General features: G+C 43.0%; 2 protein-coding genes and 1 long non-coding RNA gene across 5 annotated transcripts in view; 1 reads left to right on the plus strand and 2 right to left on the minus strand.

The window, feature by feature from the left end:
• LOC119404927 (uncharacterized) overlaps positions 1-22738 on the minus strand; it is a 92696-nt gene that overhangs the window by 47665 nt on the left and 22293 nt on the right. The gene's annotated exons all lie outside the window — the stretch shown is intronic.
• Positions 5125-12765, minus strand: LOC125759817 (uncharacterized). The gene is made up of 4 exons (XR_007417512.1): positions 12648-12765; positions 10160-10273; positions 7880-7913; positions 5125-5196 (listed from the first exon to the last, which is right to left on the minus strand). It is a non-coding gene; the product is annotated as an uncharacterized LOC125759817 (long non-coding RNA).
• LOC119404929 (E3 SUMO-protein ligase PIAS4-A) overlaps positions 13112-22738 on the plus strand; it is a 67263-nt gene continuing 57636 nt past the window's right edge. The window contains exon 1 of the transcript XR_007417511.1: positions 13112-13538. The gene's annotated coding sequence lies outside the window, so the exon portion shown is untranslated. The remainder of the gene's footprint in view (positions 13539-22738) is intronic.

Here is a 22738-nt window from a genome sequence, read left to right on the forward strand (position 1 = left end):
GAACATACATAACAAGAAGGCCGCTCCCACAAGACTGCTCCCACAGGGTTAATAATTGACTGGTCCTGTGTGCCCGAAATATTCACAGGCCACGGTTGGAAGAGTTGATAAATCCGGAGCACAGTATTGTATTAAAACAAGTACTCTGCACGACCTCTTCTTGAAGTTAATCACAACGAACAATACTACCAATTTTTATTTTTTTTAATATTTTCAAGAACGTACACTTACTGCTCACTTTAATGTGATCAATCAAGTAAAAGGCTGCCATCCTACGAAAACCTGCAACTGCACCAATTACTACTTTTGTCCAACTTCACAACAGTTAGAAGCTTTATTCGATTTAATAATGTTATGCCACAAAGTGAGAGAGTAATAGTTGTAGAAAACTTTGTTTACGCAGTATCTTGTAGTCAGCATTGCTTGACAAGGGTGCACGCAGCCCTCCCCCAAGCTCCGCCCCTTTTAGCAGAAAATATTAACATCTAGAATTACCATTGAATTGATTCTATAGTCCTGTACAACTTTAGAAGGCAGCAGACACGTCAAAAACAGGATCTGTGCAAACCTGCACCAATGAGTGTGCGCTCTACATTGACACCATAAGCCAGCTGGAAGGCAACCCCGACGTCAGAGAGCATGGCCGAGAACATAAGTGGGACTATTCTTTCAGCTGCGGAGGCAATTGGCTGCCGCGCTTTGGTCACTTGGGTGGCGCCTCTCCTTTCTTCCTAAATTGCACCCGATTATAGACGCATAGTGGACTGCTGGAAAAGACGTTGGGCACATAAACTTAAAATTTTTATCGATCAATTAGTTATATAAAGTGCCTTTGTTTTTCTCTGGAAGGCAGCAAAAATGAAGTCTTGGCGCACGCTCGGTGCAAATTATGAGGTCTTTTTGCCAAAACACGGCAGGTTTCATCACTTTCATCGTTTGGCGCGGCTATTGCATCGCTAATACTGGCCACATCTTCACATGTTTCTGGCCAACACCAGTGCCGCATGAACGCCTTTACCACTGTCACTATAAAAACCCCCACAAGCTTATTTTTTTAACAATATGATTGCATAAGGTACTAATACCTTACAAGGGTGCACAGCACCCTCACAACTTACACAAAATATTGTTGCATTATGGTGTTCCAACAATATTTCCCATTGTTCAATACGGTTTGAATTACTTTAATAAATCACTTGGGCTTATGCGCTGTCCTAGTTTTATCGTTCATCAGTGTGGTCACAGGCTGATTGTAACTCATTTCGTTGTTTACCAGTGAAACTGCTTTCTGCTGTTTTTGTACATGCACAGTGGTCACCATTCAAATGCATTTCAAATGCGCAGACGTCAGGCTACACAACAACAACAAAAAAAAATATTGCAGAGCAATGTTCCAAGCAGTTGCTGCTTTACAATACTATATTTACATGTACCATTCTGTGTTCCATGTTTTCGACCCCATTCTCTGCCCTGTTGCATATAATGCTGTACCTGCAATGAATTCTTTTATCACTATGCATAAAATGGAATGGGCTAGAGCAGTAGAGGAGCAGTTAAGGTGAACAATTAAGCCCTTTATACTGCAGCGGCACCAGAATCTCGATGACAACAAAGCACATCAGTGGTGAACATGAAGGAAACCAAAGTTCATAAAAAATCACTCACGACTTCGGGCGCGCACCAAGGGATATCCCAAACTCCAGAATGTCTTCAAGCTGAAAGAAGACTACTTGTTCGGTGCCCATATGAACAAAAACATAGGAAAGCACTGACGACATGAGCAAAGTACACAATAGGGCCGGCTCGTAGCCTCCTGTATTTTTTCAACAACTTTCCAGTAACACCAAAAGCAGGAGCCACTTTAAGTGTGTCACTTTGCCAGTTAGTTGTTGACTGGTCCCTGCTAAGGTCATGCCACCTTTCTTTCATCATATTCCATGCCAAAGAAAAGAAGCAGCTGCACAGAGTGAAAGTTGTCCATGATTTAATGTAAACAGAAATCAAATGTCTCAAAATGCGGAGCCACAGTGCTGGACCACCAGCTCAGGGTTTTAGTTGCAGGGTTTCAATTGTCGGCTGCCCAAACTTGGAGATTTTCCTGGTAACTTCCACAAACTATTACAATAGCCTCCTTTTGTATAAAAAGGTTTAGTTTAAACAAGCAATATCATTCAAAGGAACACACATTGACAAGGACACCTGTTCAGAAGTCATGTGATGAGCATATCTATATGAATGCCCTTTGACAGGCATCACTGACACTTTAAGAGAAACCATATGAGCAAAATAAAAATGTGCTAAGCAATCGCTTGCTTACATATTCCTCTGTGTTTTTGAACAAATGCAAAATAAAGCACAAATATCAGTGTACATGAACGTGTTTCTTGCAAAGTGTAATGCTTTTCCTTTTCTTAAAATCTTTTGTTCATGTACATTATTCCCATTTTGAACATTTCTGTGTTCACCCGAAGATCTATCAAGGCTTCGAAAAATCCCTTACAGCTACCACTGAACAGCTGCAGTAGCATGCGCGGCATACCTGAAGGCCAGCACATTGTATGCTACTTCTCAGGGCTTCATTCATACCCTTTAGAGAATGTTCTTGAGCACGGAGATACTTCAGCAGAGAAACGCACAGTTGAGACTGAGCAGGCTATTCTGCCAAGAATGTAAAAACGTGACAGGTCACCGTACACCGAGCCGATTGCGAGTCTTACCAGAGACATTTAGCTGCAATATCCAGGCCCTCTGCAATGTGTTGGTTCCCAGCAGACAGGGCACAGCATGGGCCGAGTTACAATTGGAAGCAGTGCTCCAGCAGCACTAAAATTTAACATGCGTCTTAGAATGTCATGACCTGTCTGGAAACAATGTGTGGTACGTTGTTCCTAGAATTCCGTGCTCCAGATCACGCACAGCGTGAAAGAGTGGCACCAAAGGTGGCTGCCAAGCAAAGACAGGATGCCTAACATCACGCTACGACTTATTTTATTGCAATAGCATCTATAAGGGAAATTTTCCGTCACCATCACCATGTTACACATAAAGTAAAAGTGTGATCGATCCTATTGTGCCCCACGCACATGGCACTGCGGCATCATAGGAAAGTAACAGAAAAGTTGGCGGAAGCATAGTTGAAGAGTGCCTCCTCATCTAGTCAGTATGACGGGAGCAATGGGGTGACTGCTTCTCACGATGAAAATTGTGAAAGGGTCATAGAAGGCAGCACTAGGTGCAAAAGCTGTACAAGCAGAGATGCCTGGCCATTTTGTGTGCATAGTCTCTGCATGCCTAATGTTGGAAGTTTCATTATCTCAAAGAAGCCACACGTAATTCATTAGCCCTATTATGCTCGCATTGCTCATCACGGCAGTGTTGTTACTGTTGCCACCGTTTGCAGTCCTAGAGTGAAATATGTTCATGTTTGTCGGCACATTCATTGCATAATGCACATGAGTTTGATTAGTAAGCAAATGTTCACTGCAATATGTAGGGGTGGTAAAACTATGAACCTTACTTTGTGCAGTTGTCTAATGTGTTGCTGTCAATGCTCCTGCCTTCCAGGAGAAATTGAACTTTTTCCCCACCAATTCGCTATAGCAGACAGCTGCAGAACTAGCGAAATGTTTCCAACCCAGAATGGTCACACAGAAATTAAATGCAGCCTTTGGCATCTGCACGTATTCTTTCTTTCTCCCCCCCCCCCCCCCCACCCTTGTGTGTGTGTTGGTGTGTGTGCCAGAGATTGCCTTCAAGTTCCAATACTCACCCATCATCCAGCTGTACTGGCATAAGCGAAGTTCTGCCTTTCCATAACATACTATGGTTCTAATTCTAACATTTCTTGCTGGATTATTCTGTTGTAACAAGTGTCAACTGCATTAGACCAATACTTTGTACAGCTGGACTTAATTTTCTTCTTCGGCAATGCTCCTCTAATAATGCTCACAAGTCTGAATTATTCATGAAACTCATGTCAAAACCAGTACAGAGAATGTGATCACTATGCCTTTCCAAGCCACTCACAGATTCCATAGCTGGGAGGATCCCGTCCCACAGCTCGCACCTGCTCCACCCTAGAATGACAACAGACAAAAAATATGCATGAGAGTACAAAGTGAAGCACAAAAGACCTCTGGACTACATCAGCTAGAACAGCGCTGCACCATTCCCCAGTTTTGAATTTGGATCATCCATTAATATGCAGAAGCTCGTCTAGCACAAAATGTGAAGACTAAGTGATGAAAATAATGACATCTAAGCAGCACAAGGAGTCACAAAACATACTAGTTATAACAAACACAAAGATGTAACAAAAGTTGAACAAGACTACTTTGTTGAACAGCAGAAGGGTATGCATTTGGGCAGGCTGTATCGCAAAGATTACGACCAGAAAACTGCATTAAAATAAAAGGGAACAGGAAAAGGACACACTAACAGGAATGAAAAGGGAATAAAAGGGCATAATAAAAGGGAACAGTGCCATGGTCTGTGTACATTCTTTTATCCAGTCTTTTAGTGTTGTTTGCCGTTCTTTGTTGACTCGCAGTAATGGATGTTGTGGTAAAATTAGTGAAGAAATTATGTCTGCATCTCCATCCCTTGTGTATCATTTTTTGCTTCAATTACATGACAGAGCTCAAGCTTATATAAAGGAATACTACCATATTCAAGAAACTGTCCCGCATATCTCGCACGTAAATACAATGTTTAGCAAGTCCTATGTAAAAGTTGGGAAACAAAAGACAATGTCACGAGGAAATGACACTTTCTTCTGAAAGATGCCTTCGCTCTGCCTTGCCGCTGTAGCGGCCACGAGATTGTGCACACCTCGGCGGAAGCGGAACCGGCCAGAACTACTCCACCAGTGGAGTGGCACAAATGATTCCATGCACACAAGTTTAATTAGCATGCAAATGTTTGCTACAATATATAAGGCCAATAAAATTAATTAACCATCCATCACACAACTGTTTAATGCATTGCCATCACCAGCAGTGCTTAGCCTTTCGGGCAAAACTTATCTTTCCTTTACCACTGTTAATTGAAATAATAAATAATGCATTAATTCAGCAAAAGATTCACCTCAAGACGTTTCCAGGAAGCAAAATATCTGAAGACTTACCTGGGATTCTTTGCACTGTTAGAAGAATCATCCTGTGGAAGATCTTCCGTTCTGTACAGCTGGTCTGCCGACTGCAATGCATTAGAAAAACAGCAGCTACACTTCGATGCGAATATTATCGATACAACAGCATCCTAGATTGTGTACTGCTGAAATGCTGGGTCAGACATGTGGAATGACAGTGTCTGTTATGGGTCACCACCAGGGGTGGTGCAGGGAGGCAGCCATTCCCTTAGAATTATAATCTTGCTTATGCGTACATGTTTATATGTCTCCGAAGATTAAATTAACTCGCTCCACTTCATCTTCCTGTAAAGAGCCTGAAGTTTTTTTTTGGTTCCATGTCTTCAGGCCATACAACGTTTCCCTGCATTACACCTCATGCTTCAGCTATACTGTTGAAAACGCAGCTGTGTAAATCTTCCACTCTTTCTTGCTATCACCGAATAGAACTGTTCTGATGAAGTTTCTGGTTTTAGTACAACCTAAGCATTCAAGTTCAATAGCGAAGCACTTGCTGTCACACTTTATGGACAGGATCGTTACACTATTAGTTCATGAGAACAAATACACAGTCTAAAAATTAATTTGGTTCTTTGTCTCTGGAACCTACTCTGTGCTCTATAAGTTTGTCGTAATAGAAAGTTTGGTACTTATTTGTGGCAGGTTCTACAACACAAAGTTTTGCCATAGTGGACAAGTGGAACCAAGATACCGGGACACTGCGACAGCATGCTTTCTCAGCAAAATCCCACAGGCCTTTGTAGCAAGTGGAATTGTTGATAAACTATGACACTTGCAGGATATGAAAACTTAGTGCCCAGCATGAACTCTTCTTAAACTCAATTAGAAGAAATAGTACTACAAATTTTTGCAAAAAGGACAAAAAAAAAAAGAACCAGTGTGTCCAAGTATATACACGTACTGTTCCACATAATTAATGCGATCAATCATCAGGTAAAAACTGCACGCAAGAGCTTGTAATTGCATGAAGTAGTTTTCTCCAAATCCACGACAGTTAAAGACTATATACACAACTTGATAATGTAATCAGAAAATATGGGCCAGTTGCCCTTTTTCAACAGAGGTAAGCTTTGCTGAAATGTAGCAAGACAAGGCAGGTGTTGCCTCTTGGCATAGCTTGGCACAATTGGCGCAGCAAGCCATGCTTCTGCAAAGACGAGAATCATGGCAGGAGGGTTAAGAAATCAGCTTAAGCTTGCCAAATGTCCTGGTGGATAATTGAGGACAGCACATAAAAAAGGCAAAGAAAAAAAAAACAGCGTTGTCTATTGTAATATTAGATAGTTGGAGATCGTAAAAAGAATGGTTACAAGTATTACTACTGGCAAGGCCATGTAAGCGTAGGACAAACAGAAAAGAACGCTCCCACATAGGGCACTAAATGATGATATCTGGTGCTTTATGGCACAAGGGCCAGCGATGGCCGAGGAGCGTCAGTTGATGATGTAGGATGCAATCAATGATGGTGTTTAGTTGCTGCACAAGGGCCTGAAGTTCTCCACACAAAAGGTGCGTAAAACATGTTCTTAAAATCATGAGAGTGACATGAAACGTGCACGATGAAAATGAATGACAAGCGATTGTGATACCAAAATAAGGAAGTGTGTCATTAGCACGTGCCACGAGTGCCTCGTCAATGCCCTTGAGACGAAGGGGTGGGTGGCCGGTGCTTTCTGAAATGCAACTGCCGCAGCAGCAACCTCTGCTGAAAGGCCGTACTACGGAGTCCCTAGGCACATAACATTAAAAGTTTGCACATCTTTTAAAAATCATAAGGGTGCTTCATGTTTGCAAAAGAGGTTCATTAACTATGGACATTGAAGGATGGACTGGTATTCGCTCCTGGTGTAATAATGGAAAATGCTTTTTCCTCTAAGACGAGTTCTGTGCATTTGTACGAGTAATGTCGGAGCTGGGAGGGTCACCACCGGACAAAAGGTGTGCGTGTCCTATTCCAAGTCTGCGAAGTGCGACATCTGTACAACATGTTTTTTATATGGGTGGCCGGTTACTGAGGTATAGCTTCATTAAGTGCAGTTTATTTTATGTTTCATTGTCCCATAAGCCTTGCCAGTAGGTCCCGAGCTTTCATTTTAGAAGGATTTTAGGTCTAGCGCAGGGAGAGCTATGGATTTAAAGGCAGCACTGTCATGGATGGGTGCAGCTAGCTGGTCTGCCAACACGTTTCGTTCAATCTTGAGGTGCCTTGGCATCCAGCACACTGCGACATGCTGTTTGAGAGCATAAATTGTGCATAAGAGTGAGTAGAGCGAGACAAGGACAGGACTTTTGTGCTTTTTCGGAGTTTTTTTTACCACACTTGGGGAATGCGAGTATATCTATAACTGCACTATGTAGTTTTAATTCCATGATGTGTTAAAGTGCAATAAATAAATTTGGTACTCCGCTTTTAACAGCAACTTCGTAATTCCTACGAACAACCAACGTCGGTAAATCAACTTTAGTGTGCTCTATAGTGTTTTCACTGGCCAGATGTAGTTCATGTTGCCATTCTACAAGATTATTTTTTATTCGGCACAGCTTTCCTATTCAATAAAACGTGTAAATGTATGTCCTTCATTTCACAACCAGTCGAGAACTAATCAACCCTAAAGGGTTGCCAGCGTTTCTTGTACCGACAATGGCTGCAACCCTGACTGGTTTCGACAAAACTCATTGCACACATTCATGTTAAGATGCATTATGCTAAAAACAATGAAAACGTCTCACCAGTGATTGGTCGAACTGGCGCAGTGCATCAACTCTGAAACAGAATACAATGAGCTGTTTTACTCGAATTCATGAAGGGCGGGGGAACACCCTTGTAAATGTATGTGCATGCAGGTTTTTGTATGCTGCATGTATCTATATGCTATAAAAACTGAAAAATTTTGTGTGGAAGGGCATTGAGCCCACAATGTGGCTATGCCTATGACCGAACTCACTGGTGAGTCCTAAAACTGCTAATGAGACTGCCCTCTAAGAACAATGATGTGTTACTAAGTGTACCAAAACATCCTTTCTTTGGCTGCCCCACTTTTTCAATGTGCACAGAAGTAAAGTGGTCAGTACAGTTAAAGGGACACTGGAGGCAAATGACAATTTAGGAAACACTCATAGTAAATTAATACTTGAGACAGTATAACATCAATCGACGAAAGCACTCAAATAACTGAAGTACCATATGAAAGGAAATGCAGCACATGAAACTTCAGTGGGACACTGTATTAACTGCTGGGGTTTAATGTACCAAAACCACCATATGATCATGAGGGACGGCGTAGTGGAGGGCTCCGGAAATTTCGACCCCCTGGGGTTCTTTAACGTGCACCTAAATCTAAGTACACGGGCCTCAAACATTTTCACCTCCATCGAAAATGCGGCCGCCGCGGCCGGGATTCAACCCCACGACCTTCGGGTCAGCAGTCGAGCACCATAACCACTAGACCACCGTGGTGGGTCTGTGGGACATTGTAGTACTAGCCCAATGACGCAGTGCATCCTCAGTATATGCCGTCACTGGTGCTCAACCACCGACAATAAAAAGATCACTGCTATGCATTGCAAGGGAGAATAAAATTCTAGCCATGCACCACTTTTTGATTCTTCAGAGAAAATATGTGACATTAGGCTGGTGGCTCAAAAACTTGAAACACTGCAATGATTTACTCAGAAGCAGCCACCAATCTCAAAGGCTACGCTGTTGGGCAATGGAAGTGCCAAGTTCAATAGCGGAAGCCATATGCACATTTCAATGAATTTGTTAAAATGTTGTGGTTCATTGGCTTTGCCTGAACATCAAGCTCGCACTCATACCCATGCTAAATGGGCACAAGAAACGACACTAAGCAGTAAGGGGTAAAGTCCCTGAAGGCCTCTTTTCCGGTGGAAATGCCACACATCTAAATTTAATGGCACTTGACCCGGTGACGTCGATAACAATGGCTTCTGAAGTGAGCCATTTTTGGGTAATAATAAAAAATAAACTCATTTTTCACAAAGTGAAAGGCAGGTGAAATGTAGAACTCCTGCTATGGTGCCGTTGGCTTGAGTTTGTTGCCGTCTCTTACAATGTTGCAAGTGAGCATGGCAATTCAGCATGTCGAATATGAAGCCTACAAGAAACGTGGCACCTGTCGTGTCAGAGCCATTGCAATTCAGCACAAACACTGAGCTAATGGTAAAGTGAACATTCTTGTAACCTAAAAGAGAAATATAAACACTGTACTGCCTTCACCAAAGCAATCATGTGTAGCAAGACGTTGAACATGGGGCATTTCGGCAGGAATTTCAAAATCTTTTAGGTTTTTAGGAATGCTTGCCGGCAGCAGACAACTGTTGCATGTGATTTCAGTGGATCATGGAATTTGTTTGATGAAATGTGGCATGAGTGACTAAAATAATTATATAAATGAGTTTTAACTGAAAGTAATCACTATAAAATACAATTTATTCTAACACGTCCTCTTGCTTTAAACTGGGCCTCCAGAACATGACACCAAACTATGTAAATTTCACGCATTGATAGACAGTTGATCATAGTGCATGTCGCAAAGGGTTAGGTCTGCCTGTGTGGCACCACAGAAATGCTATTAAATCTTAAGGCATTAGGAATTTAACGCCATTTTCCGTGCTCTTGTGGCACGGGTACAACTGTCGGCAAAAGAAAATGCTGGGTTCATGCAATGTCGTCGGCTCAATTTCTGGCCACATTTCTGCATCTTAGGAACAAATTAGGCGAGAAACCATAGCATAATCTGTTGAGCAGTAATGAATGGCGATATCGGGCTTACGTCGTATTCTCCCCACTCGAGGCGGAAGACTTGGATTGAGCTAGAGGTATGCAGACCCCTCATATGCAACTGTCTCTTATATCGGGCATTTTCTTGACACGAAACAATGGCTGCAAGATTCCTCGAATCTTATTTTAACAGTGCTTGTCAGCTTAATATTTGCCTTTAAAAAGTGCGCATTAAAAAAAAAAAAGTTAAAAGAAGTAAGCCAGCTTACCTTTCTCCAATGGTATCTCTCAAGGCTTCCAGGGCTTTCTTGTGGTCGTTGGCTGTCTTGTTAAAGCGTTGCAGCAGTACAACCTTTCTTTCCAGGCTCTCCATAGTGACAATCCTAGATGACAACAACAGAGGAACATCATTTGAACACAGTATCACTGCTTCCACACAACTCTGACAAAGCCAAGCCGCATATTTGCCCGGCAACAGCAGCATCTACATACAATGCAAGAGAATACGTAGATCAAATAAAAGAATTCAGACACTTTCCACCAGACGTTCTTACACATGGACTACATTAATACCGCGAGACCAAAGGCAGGGATGACGTTAACTATTATTGATGCAAGGGTTCTTATTGCACAACGCAGTAGCATCAGGACAAAACACATGGTAATGAATACTAACTTCCAACTGAAACTCAACACCTTACGGTGCCATGCTTTTACTGCTTTGTGCTGTACTGGTGTTTCAGTTTTGCCGGTGAAATTCGTTGGACTTCATCACTCTGCAAAAATTACCAGTGGCTGCTTATTGGAAATCTCGAAGCAGCAATGGGTTCTTTGCATGAAGGGCTTCAATTTTCCAATTTGACCCGACTGCCGGTCTGCTCTAACCAGAAAGATCGTTCATTTAATTTCTATAATTATTGCCGTAACTGAAGGAGCTATGACATGGTCACCCGACAATTTGCAGTTTTCAGTGAAAAATAGAAGTAGAAGGTCTATTGTGCCTGTCTGTACAGTAGACTCTCGTTAAATGAAAAATGAAGAGACCGGGAAATTATCTTCCGTTTAACAGAAGTTCCATTTACAGAGAGAGGCACAGGAGTGCAGAATTCAAGTACGAAATCAATCATATTAGAAGCGGTTGTTCCATTTAAGAAGCAGTTCCATTTCAGAGATTTCCGTTTACTGTATATAAAAAATGGAGTGTAAAAGAATATTTCAGAGCTAACTGAGCCTCAGAAGTCACCGGCTATAAAACCCACCCACCGCCGGCGACCTCTATTTTGTCATGGCATGTGTAACATTACAAGCTGCACGGAGCGGAGCCGTCGTCTTCTACCAAAGGTTCAGCCGCTGCATGTCGTTCAATTTCATTGCCCAAGCTGAAAAAAGCTTAAACAGATTGACTGCACACACACCCGACCACAGAACAAAATCATTTGCTGGAATGCAGACGCTTGGAAAGCAAGCAGCTCGTTAGGTCACGGCGTGCGAGTGCATCAGTGTTGACCGACTCTCAGGCCACTCGCGCTTTTGTAAAAATATTCAATTATAACGTGTTTGACCAAATGCACTAAAAGTTCGCCAGCTGGTTCGTGAATGCACCAGGATTAACCCACATAACGCAGATTATGATAAAAAAATTGATGTCTTCCACTACAGAAAAACTAATCATGAAGGCAGTAAGCAAACATCACATTTACTTTATCTTTGAGCATTTTTGGACACATTTCTCAAAACAACCTGTATACCCCTGCAACAAAAATAATGGAATCCTAAACAACCTATCTGCCCTCCTCCTAATTTACATTGGCAAGTTATGTTCCACGGGTGGGCATAACTAACCACATGGGAAGTTTTAGCATGAGCATGTATATAGGAGCATTGCAGTCGCTACTAAGTAATGGAATCATGGTTGTGTGGCAGCGACAATCACCATATGTGCTGTAAACATACCTTTCACAAAACTTGAAATTCGGCGAGACTGGTGCATTCTCGTTCTGGGTGAATTGTCTTGTTTGTGCGCACAAAGTTTCCCATCAAACATACCTTAGTCGAGATATACCCATCAGAAGTAAAAAAAAAAACAGTAATATCGAAGTTTACATGTTGCAAGCACGGAGATCTGCGTGTGGCTGTGAAAAAAATGCAGTATACAATACAAAAATAGACGAATCAGGTCAGTTTAGAAGGTCACAAGATGCTCCTACACTTTTCACAGCTCCATTGAGGGCATGCAAGTAAGATTGGAATAGTGGTAGGTATACGTTGATACAACTAGTAATAAAAGGAACGTGCATATGTTCGTGCATGCGTGTTGTGTTCGTATATATACACGCGCAAATTGAAAATTTTCGGGGGGGGGCGGGGGTCAGCTAGCGGCGGGTGCGCTAGCCCACGCGTCCTTGCGTTAAGATGCTTGGAAATCTCTGCTGAAACGACGCTCAGGTCTCTCCTCGAGTCCACGCACGCTGCTGAAACGAAAACATCATTTCCCACTTAAGACAGCGGTTGTCACGATGCACGTTTCTTTCTTTTTTTTTTTTCACACTTAGTGCACGGAAACCACAGGTTACGGGAACCGTCAGGGTAACATGGGGCGTACAAGTGTAAAAGCACTAGGAGAGTTGTTTTGGTTCATGACGTTGTATAACTTTTTTTCCTATCTTCGCGCGCTGTGTTATACGCCGTCATGTAACATGGGGCGGTTATGAACCCACAAACACCACAACGGTTGAGCCGACACATTTCGCCGCTTACCTCAACCGTGGTTTCAGTATCGCAAGCAGTCAATTGTCTCCTGAGCATAAACAAATAACTCGTTCACACAGAAAGAGTTTGCAGTTCGTGCTCGCTGTCAGTAGACGTTGATTTCATATCTCGTCCCTGCTGCCTGCACGCCACGTGACCTGCTACAGTGAGTTTGATTGGTCACATTTCCTTCCTCCGTGATTGGTTCGAACGTCTCATACATTTTCTTCAAATTATTGTAGAAAACTATATATCGTTGACTTTTTGCCCATAACTGTCATAGCGTCTTTATGTTTTGACTTTTCCCGCCGAAAGCTGTGCGCGTGTTCCTAACGACGACAGCGCCCTGTGCATATAATTACACCGATCTTGAGGCCATTGTTCTACTCGTTGCACGCAACGGAAGCGGTGGCCGGCATGGCCGGCACCACCAATTCATGATGGTGATCAGTGGCTGTCGGCGGTGTTTATTGCTTTTTTTTATTGTATCAAACCGATCATCTACACTACACACTTGGTGTGGTGGTGCCGTGCCATCTGAGACAGCATTTGCAGCGGCTACTGAGCGATGATTGAGGAGACACACGAAGCGTGATCGGTCGTTGGCGCGTTTTGCGTCTCTGGCTTGTGCTTGTTGCCCTTTCTTTCTTTCTTCCGTGTGTCATATCTGGTGCGTCATGGAGAACAGAACGAGAAAGTTTAATAGCAATCGCATGTGCAGCGTTCCGCAATGCTCAAACCGCGCCGTGAACAGAAAAATTAGCCTTCACACGTTTCCGTTTGACGCGGCCCTGAAGGAGGAATGGTGTGTGAGACTTCGTATCTACAAGCCGGTAACGCCGGCAATGAAAGTCTGCAGCGCACACTTCGTCGCCAGCGACTTCTTCTGGGGCACCATCGGTAAGCAACGTCGGATTCGCGTTCAATGTGAACGCGAATCGTCTACGATGTCTCGTGTCGCGTGGTCACGCAGTTGTCAATAAAGGCCCAGAACAAGGCTGACAATGCTCAAAACACGTGCAAAAATAGACTAACAAGGTCTAAAATAATATACGCTACATTAATGACCAAGAATTAAACGCAGTAATTTACCTAAAATCGCTAAAAACGGTTCTGAGACATGCATCTGGTACCCGCGCCGGGCATGAGAGGGCGCCACCGCCTCAGCAAAGCACGCGATTGACGAGGCGGTGGCAACTTCCCAGGGAATCGCGGGGTAACCTGTGCTGCGCACTTCCTTAGGTTTCAAAGTAGTGGAGCTGCATTAAGCGCAGGACTTGGAACTACACGAAGACCTACACAAAAATGACATCAGTACAAGATTTCTTTCTTTCTTTGTGTGTTCTGTGGCTCAGCTGTAAGAAGCACGCGGCGCCAGCCCGTCAGTTGAAGTGCGTACAAGTTCATTGAGACCGTACAATCGAACCTCCATCTTAGAACTTTCAGGTGAAATGTAGTGTTGTCTGTGCAATGGTGTTACGACAGACCACACCACGTGTTCCCTGTCAATTTGTCTTCTTGAGGCACTGCAGTCGCATTGATTTCAGTGCTGCGTCAACCTGATGATGTGCAATGGGGCCCACATACTGCGTGCAAATTCGGTGGTTGATTTGCAATCATTAAAATTGTAAAGGCATACCTGTCATGAATGAGTCAGATTCAAATGCATAAATAACCGATTGTCCCTATTGTAGCAAACTAAAATGAGCTTTTGCAAAATCTATCAGCACGAAGGACGGGACGAAAGAGACATTTACCACAAGACGAGTACACTCGTCTTGTGGTAATGTGTCTTTCGTCCCGTCCTTTGTGCTGATCTATTTTGCAAATCTCGCACTAACTTGCCCAGACAGAGTCACTGCTAAAAATGAGCCTTTCACCTTTATGAAATCCCTTGACAAATTCAGGCAGCAAGATATCTCGCTAGTCACGTGGTGTTCATGCAGGCACATGTCCCTCATTCGCTTGATTTGGCAGTCTTAAGATTCAAGCTGCATACTGGAAGACCATATAAATTTTTGTCTGTGATTCTCGCTGAAAAATGTACTGATAAAACCAGACCTAATAAGCCATTTTATGTGTATTCATCAATATTGTGCCCCATGTTTTTTTTGTACTATTTGTTATAAAATTTCGCTTCCTGGTCATTTGCCCAACATAATCCTTCACCTGCCAGCGTCACCATACTCTTTAAGGCATGTTAATTTCTGTCAGCATGTGTTGCAAAAAACAGTGTTCAGTAGGACTTACTGTGGTGGCCTAGCAAATACGCAGGTGCACTCCAATTGAAGTGCACATTTAAAGAACCCAGGTTTTCAAAGTTAATCCAGAGCCTTTCACCCATTACCACATGCCTCACAATCTTATTGTGGTTATGGCATATAAAGTCCCAGAATTAAAGTAATATTAAAAATAATGTTCAGTAGGTATCCATTTGCATTGTCATGCATGAACTTATTTTTACTGTGTTGTCTTATTGTGTTCCTGTGAGTATGCAAAAACAAAACAAGAAATTTGTTCTTAATGTTCTTTTTTCCCCGTGCTCCCGATCCCATCTCGCTCTGTTTGTCATGTTCATTTATGCCTTTGAAGTATTTAAGTAGTAACAAGAAAGGTGGATGCCGGGCTTAAATGATGAAAAGCAGTGCTGGTGCTTGCGATTACTTCAACAAAACTTGTTGCTGGGCGAGATGGTTTCAGTTTTAGTGTTTCAGCACCGTCATGCTATTCAGCTCTTAAAGGGGCATGTTTTCATTGTGATTATACAATGATTTCAGAAAAGTGAACTATCTTTAAATTCTTGGTATCAGTATTTAAATAAGTTACTTTTTAGCCATCTGCTAATCAATTGTACTTCAAGACAGTGTTCTGTACTACGATCGCTGGTGAAGTGTGGAAAGCCTGTGCTACTGTTAATTTAGCCCTGAAAATGATGTCTGCACTGCTTTACGGAAAGTTGTTTTTTGCCAGTAACAAAGAACTGTATTCTAAACAATTCGTGTTGCACCATGCAGAACCACATGTGTGGGAACCCTGTGTCAAGAGGCTCAAGAAAAATGCCATGCCTTCACAGTGCTTGCCTCCAGATACACAATACAAGATACGTTCATCGAGGCAGAAGGCATCTCCTCAGGTTTGTAGTGGTATGTCCTTTGACCTGTTACACTCAAACCTAGATATAACGAACCCGGATATAACGAATTATCGGTTACAACGAAGTAAATAAAGAATAGTCTTGTCATAGATACAGTGTTACAAATAAACATTTATAACGAATTTTTTGATATAACGAACATAATTTCGTGTCAGGTGTGACTTTGTTAGAATGAGGTTTGAGTGTACAAGCACCACTAATACTGCGACACAGCTGTTACAGAAGCTGCTGAACAGAGAAGCTGGTTGATGACTGCAGAAGGGGGTGAAATGGCAAGTACGCAGCAATGGTACATGTAGAAGTTACATATGGCAGATTAACATCCCAGTTGGTATGGTCAGCACTGCTACACATTGATATATCGTTCAATGGGCCATGAAAGCAGTTCGTGTGGCCAATAGTCTGTGGGTGGTAGCTGGAAGGAGTCTTATGAATGGTGTTAGCCCTGCAAAAACATTGTCGAGAAGTTTCAACAAATAAGCTCTGGCCACCATCACTCAGAAGGATGTGCGACTGTAGTCCGTCAAAAGATGGCTCCTACGAGAAAGGCCACAACTGCCGCTGGGTGTACTGAAAGCAGTGCACCTTTCTCAGTACACCAAGTCGCGTTGTGACTGGTAGTTAAGCGACCGCCTTGGCTCAGTTGCTCGTGAATTCTGTGTGGGAACAAGTATAAGTGGCACGTGGGTGTGAACATCGGTCGCCTTGAGTCACCTTTTTGGTCATCAGTTGCAAATGGTCGCTCAATCGCGGTTTAGTCACAGGTGTGAATGAGCTTTAAAGGGCCCCTGAACCACCTCCTATAAGTTTTGAACTTTTGAAGTAAATGTGCTCTTCGAGTTCTGAATGCCGTCATGATCAACAATGCCAAACATGGCAGCGCTAGGAGCCACAAAGTGCCCCACAAATTTCAAAAAACAATCCCTTCTCCTCTACGGGGCTTTCGCACTCTTCCTTGTCACACGGTGGGGAGGAGAGACGAGCCGATGAACAGAGCATAGTGAAGAAAAGAGCAAAACGAGCAAGGGCTTTCTCTGGATCATCAAACATGTGCAACTCTGCTATTACGGCACTGTTTTGAAAAATTCTCACGGCTATGTATTCGTTGTAGACTCTTGCACAACAGCAACACCACAACTGAATTTCGACTTCTGTGTGGTTTAGGGGACCTTTAACTATCCAATGCTTACCGCTGCCTGATACAGGTAGCGGCCTGTACACGTTGATACCAATGACTATGAAAGGAACTTCAATACCTTCATGCTGCCCAAGAATGTTACAGAAGAGAGTTATAAGATTAAAGCACTGCAATAGCGGCAAACCTAACGTAAACGGATGAGAACTTTGCAAGGAAGAAAAGAGAAACGTCACTGTATGCACACATTAAAAAAAAATATTTTTGGCAAAGTAGCGAGCTGCTTCTACGGCGCTCATCTCTTTGTGGTACTAGCCTGCCTGCTCTACTCTGTATTTCCTGTTTTTTCTATGTATGTGTGTTTGCTGCACATGTGTGTATGTATCAAATAACATTGATAATAACAAGAGTTAGTCCTTGCAAAGCAAGGCACAAGCTTACAGTCGTGTTGATGATGAGTTTGGTATACATACGGTATGTTTTCTGCTTGCACTTTAAAGGAGTACTGACAAAAAAAATTTTGCAACTTGTTTTTTTGCGTTGTAATAAGTAGCTAATTAACTGCTCACAACGGCTGAAAACCTGGTTTGTTCAAACACGTAATGGTTAGTTTTTTGGTGACATTAATATATCCTCATCAGCGGCAGTGTGTACAATTCTACACATCGTCAGAGGCTTGTCATGCGCTGTGTGTTATTTCAGCTGGCTTGAAATGCGTTGTACGCATTCGTACATGCTTCCTGAATGGACAAATATACCTCAATTAACTTATTGGGCCGTGTATTGCTGCAGAGGATCACTTTGCTGAAGATACCACCATGTTAGAGGAGCCATTCGACATGGCCCACTCCAGGAGCCAAGCCAAAATTATAATTTTTGTTTGTTCAAAATGGATGTAACCAATAAGAAATTGACGGTGCATCAAACCTGATAGTCAGTTATTTCTATACAAAAATAGAACATCACTCACTTCTGAATAAATAGATCTTAATTATACAATAATTAAGGCTAATTACCGAAAATGCACGAATTGACATAATGCCACCTTCTTTTCCTTGCAATGGAATATTGAGTGCCTTGGAATAAAGTTGTATAAGTTTGACACATTTACAGACAGTCGATCGTAATTCGTGCCTAAAGGATTTATAGCACCCAGTCACAGTTTCGGTTTCTAAGAGCAGACAGAAAGGCAGGACCAGGGTTGTTTCTTTGTAAACACAGCTGGCCACATTGCTGCACAAAACAGTGATGTCCTCGCCACGCGTGGCTACGCGTGCATGTGAGTAGTACTGCATTGACAACTGCAGCAGAGGGCACACACTAGGGGCATATGGCAGCCAACAGAAACTCATGAATTAGGTGGTTGTTGGTTGTTGACATTAAATCAAAGATGACGATGTTGTAGCGAGATGCTTCATATTGTGATCAGTTACATGGCATGCACTTTAAAATTGATTTTAGAAATGTTGTAAGTCAGTTACATGGCATGCACTTTAAAATTGATTTTAGAAATGTTGTAAGCTATATTTGTCGTTTATGTTTTGTAGATGATCCATGTGTGGCCACACAAATCTGTCTCCTGAGTTAAATTGCCTTCAAAAGTTGTTTTCGGTACTCATTTAATGTAGGTGCAAAAAAGTGGAGATGTAGACGCTCTGACGCGCGTCACTCCTGACAGCGCTGTTGCTGCTGCTGACATCACACCTCGAGAGGAGGAGGAGGCTTGGGTTTTTCATCAGCTCAGACCAGCCCGTAAAACGAGGCACAGACCTGCGAAAGAATGGTATCCAGGTGAAAAACAAATACTTATTTCTTGAAAGCTTTCTGCAATTCCAGCTGTCTTATACCTATGTTACAACGGTACCTCTGATATCCTATTAAAAATCTCTTGTCCCAAGAAAAGTACTCTCTACATGACGTAGTGTCCCTTCCACTTAAGGGAGTTTGATGAAGCTTCTGGTAGAGGGAGTTTGTTTGATTTTTGTGAAAGCATAGTGGAGCACTATGGTCCCTCAGTTGCTTGTGATCTATGGTCGTCTGCTTGTTGTTTTCTTTTCTTCTATGTTTGTGCGAGGCCATATGCAGTTTACTAAAACCATACTTCTTGAAGCACTTCATGCCTCTATCATTGCTCGTCGGTTGCTGAGCCCGCTACCACAGTACTTGGCAATGCATGCACTAGTTGTTTCCCAATCCATCAGTACACTTGCCATTGCATGCTGTGTCTATTTTATGTTTCTCGTGAGCAAGATGCTTTCCCAGAAGTTGCTTTGTATTTAGCTAACTGAATTCACTTGACAGTGTGCTATCTGGATTTGGCAACTGTCTCTCATTCAAGCTGACACAGGACAATGCAAGTGCGCACCAGGTACTCACAGAGCTCGTACAGACTTTCACGCAATCGAGCATTTGTGTGCTGCATAATTACTGCCGTCGCCTTGGGGTGCCCTGCTGTATAGTGTGATGGAATTACACAGTAGCAGCACTAGCGCACTTGGAATCACACCGGAAGTAAGCGGACATGTTCGAAGAAACAGAAAGAAAACTGCTCAAGGTCATGGCATGCGCTGACTTAGCTTCTTGCCCCTTTGACATACCCTCCTGCGTAGCTTCCAGAGCATTCATCGGGACGAAAGAGAAGCGCTTAAAGTGTGTGACAAATCCTCGTAACTCCACTCATACTTGATGGATTCAAAAGGTGCTTTTGTAATTGATTCGTTGGGCAGTAAACTTTGATAGTGGGGTAATTTTAGGATTACCTGGAAAAGTGTTGCAGGGCCCCTTTAAACAAATCTGCAAGTGCTACTGAAGAAGTAGTGCCTTGAGGGAAACTGGCTGATTAGTGGGTCCGCTTGTTCTGATGGCTTGAAAACAAGGCCGACCCAAAAAGACACGAGTGCGTCAAAAGCGGCGCAGTCATCCTGCAAAGAAGCACAGAAACGTGGACCTGGCCCACCAAGCGAGCACTGTTGCACAGAACCGTCGCAAGCGAGCCGTTTCCACTGCAAAGGCAACATCGAAACGGATACATACGTTCGCGGTCTCGGAAACATGCTCTTGGATGCAGAACAAGGCTGTACAGACCTGTATGATGACTTCCTCTGTTGGTAGGAGAATCTTTCTGTTATATCTGATGAATTTTGAAAGTGCAATTACTGCTAATGCATGTTGTGCACATCATCACTTCCCGCTTTTCTTTCTCCGCGTTGGCTTACCAGCCATCACATATTGCTGCTGAGCACGAGGGGTGCGTCTCGATTTTCAGCCACGGCATCCACATATTATTGGAGTAAAACCAAAAACACCAGTGTACTTAAATTATGGCAGTGTTTGTAGTGTCTGTAGGTCTCACAACAAAACTACGTGGAGGTAAATCTGGTAGTATCATCTGCACATTACGCTAATACAATTTGCCATCATAAGGACGAAGGATAGTACAACGTAAGTTTGTCTTAATTTTGTCCCTTTAGCTCTGAAAAGTCTTCTAGGTTGTTCTAACATAATCTTGACAATTCAGCATTACTGTATAGCAATTACTATAGCTTGTTTTGTGCTCTAATCTCTAAAAGTGTAATGTTTTCAACAATATTCATAGAATATAGTATAAACATACGTAGCCATTCGTGGCCTAGAAGCATTCTCGATCCACTGTCCGAATCAAAAGTGTCAAGACCTAAACGAGTCTTGAACCACCCCTCGGGCTTGGTGAAGAAACACATCCTGCGACAAGCAAACACTGCTGTGAGCAGTTTAGTCCAATTTGGTAGTCATGTGTGGCACATCGAGTTTAGAAGTGGTGCACAAAGTTATCACATTCTCAAGTGCCCTCTCTTCATACAGAGGCACCGTCCTCACTCTTTTCGTGGGTGGGGCACCGACTATACTCTGTTGAACAGCAGATTGCTGCTATTGGTCAATGGCTGACATAAATCAGGAAAGGCACTTGGAGCAGATGTGCCTCTTGCCACAGGGTATCGCCACTTGCTGGCACCGCGCTCTATAGTGTGTCAAATTACACAGTAGCAGCACTAGTGCACACAGAAATCACAACAGGAGAGAGCGATCGTGTTTCATGACGTGCACTCAAGTTCATGACATGCGCTGATGTAGCTCCTTTCCCCCGTGCCATCCCTTCCTGTTTAGCTTCCAGCGCACTCGTCAGGATAAAGGGAGAGAGACTTTGAAGCGTTTGACATATTCCTCTAACTCCGCTTGTTCTTGATGGATTCGAAAATTTTTTGCATCATTCGATTCGTGAGGCAACTCCGATAAGGTCATCGATAATTACTTGGAAAGTGGTTAAAACAGCTGAAAAAAATTAACAGAATGAAGCACTTGTAAGCATCACCGTCCCAACTGCACAAAAGGGTGCTGTAGGATCAGCACACTGGTTCAAGGGATTATAAAGAGAAAACAAAAAAGGCATTTTTCTTTCGTCAAAGCAATTCAAATTGTAAAATTGTTTAGTGTATGACTCATAATTTTTTTCAATATGACTGAAGGCCCAATTCTTTTTCTAGTAATTTTAGCGGAGCATTCTAGTTCCATTCTTTCCATGGGCTCAACTGCCAGGAAAGTGGCCACAATGACCACCATGAAGCTGTTAAATAGTACTCCAGCAGCATATAAGCGTTTATTACAGCAGCAGTTTTACAACGTTATATACACTGTTAACCCTGCATATGAGCATCATGTGCGTTGGTTGACACTGTGTAGATTAATGGTAAGTTGCTTGGTGGTAATAAATAAAACTGCAGCACTTGCGGAAGTGAAGGAGTTGATAGTTAGTAATTTGCACAGAGGATAGAGAAGGAATATAGGAAGGCCGGGAGGTTACTAGACTGCATCCAGTTTGCGACCCTACACATGGGGAGGGGAACGCGGCAGTGAATGAGAGAGAGAAAGAAAGGACATTTCGCAACAACACACGCAGTGCAGCGTATCGCAGGCGGTCTCCCAATTCTGTTGTGTTCAAGAACTGTAGGAGGGCTCGTGTGGCTTTCTGGGCTGATCTGCTGTGAGTTCAGGCTCCCAACTAAGAGAGTCCAGTAGCGCACCAAGCCCGTCAGAGCAAGTGCGCCAGGGAGAGGCAGAAATTTAGGTGGGAAGATATGCGAAGTTTGCGGGGATCATGTGACCGCTGCATGTACAGGATCAGGTTGATTGGGGAAACGTGGGAGAGGCCATTTCCCTGCAGTGGGCATAGTCAGGCTGACGATGATGAGTAACACACCTATACTGGTCCACTGTGCCTTGCATCATGTGATGCAAGATACATGGAATACCCACCGTGATCGCCTCAATAGCACTGCACAGATGGCCATGATTTTTCGATGCATCCGATAATGGTGACTCCTCGTTACGAGATGATCATGATTTTTCGATGCATCCGATAATGGTGACTCCTCGTTACGTGCATACCACTTCTAAATATTCAAGGCGCAGAGCTTGGTGCACAACTCAAACCAGGCAATGTCGGGCTTTACAGACTTCCTTGTAGAGAACAGCACAGGCCTCGGCTCACCATGGAGGCCAGGCAAGCAGTGCAGTTCATGCTTTTCTGGGGCGTATTGAAGATTAATCAGAGGAATCTTCTGCCATGGGTTCCTTTCATAGCCTATTGAACAACTTGGATGTCAGTCTGGATTATTAATCACTTCTATACGTTGCTACATAGGGCAGATAGTGACCGCACATCCGCACCATGAGACTGAAATATTCAGAAGAATAAGAATGAGGTGGGCGCATATCACACATGTAGTATTCGCATATCATCAAATGGCAGTTTACTATTATTCCTCAAGAGAAAAG

Source organism: Rhipicephalus sanguineus, chromosome 9 (genome assembly GCF_013339695.2).
Source record: "Rhipicephalus sanguineus isolate Rsan-2018 chromosome 9, BIME_Rsan_1.4, whole genome shotgun sequence".
NCBI lineage: Eukaryota > Metazoa > Arthropoda > Arachnida > Ixodida > Ixodidae > Rhipicephalus > Rhipicephalus sanguineus.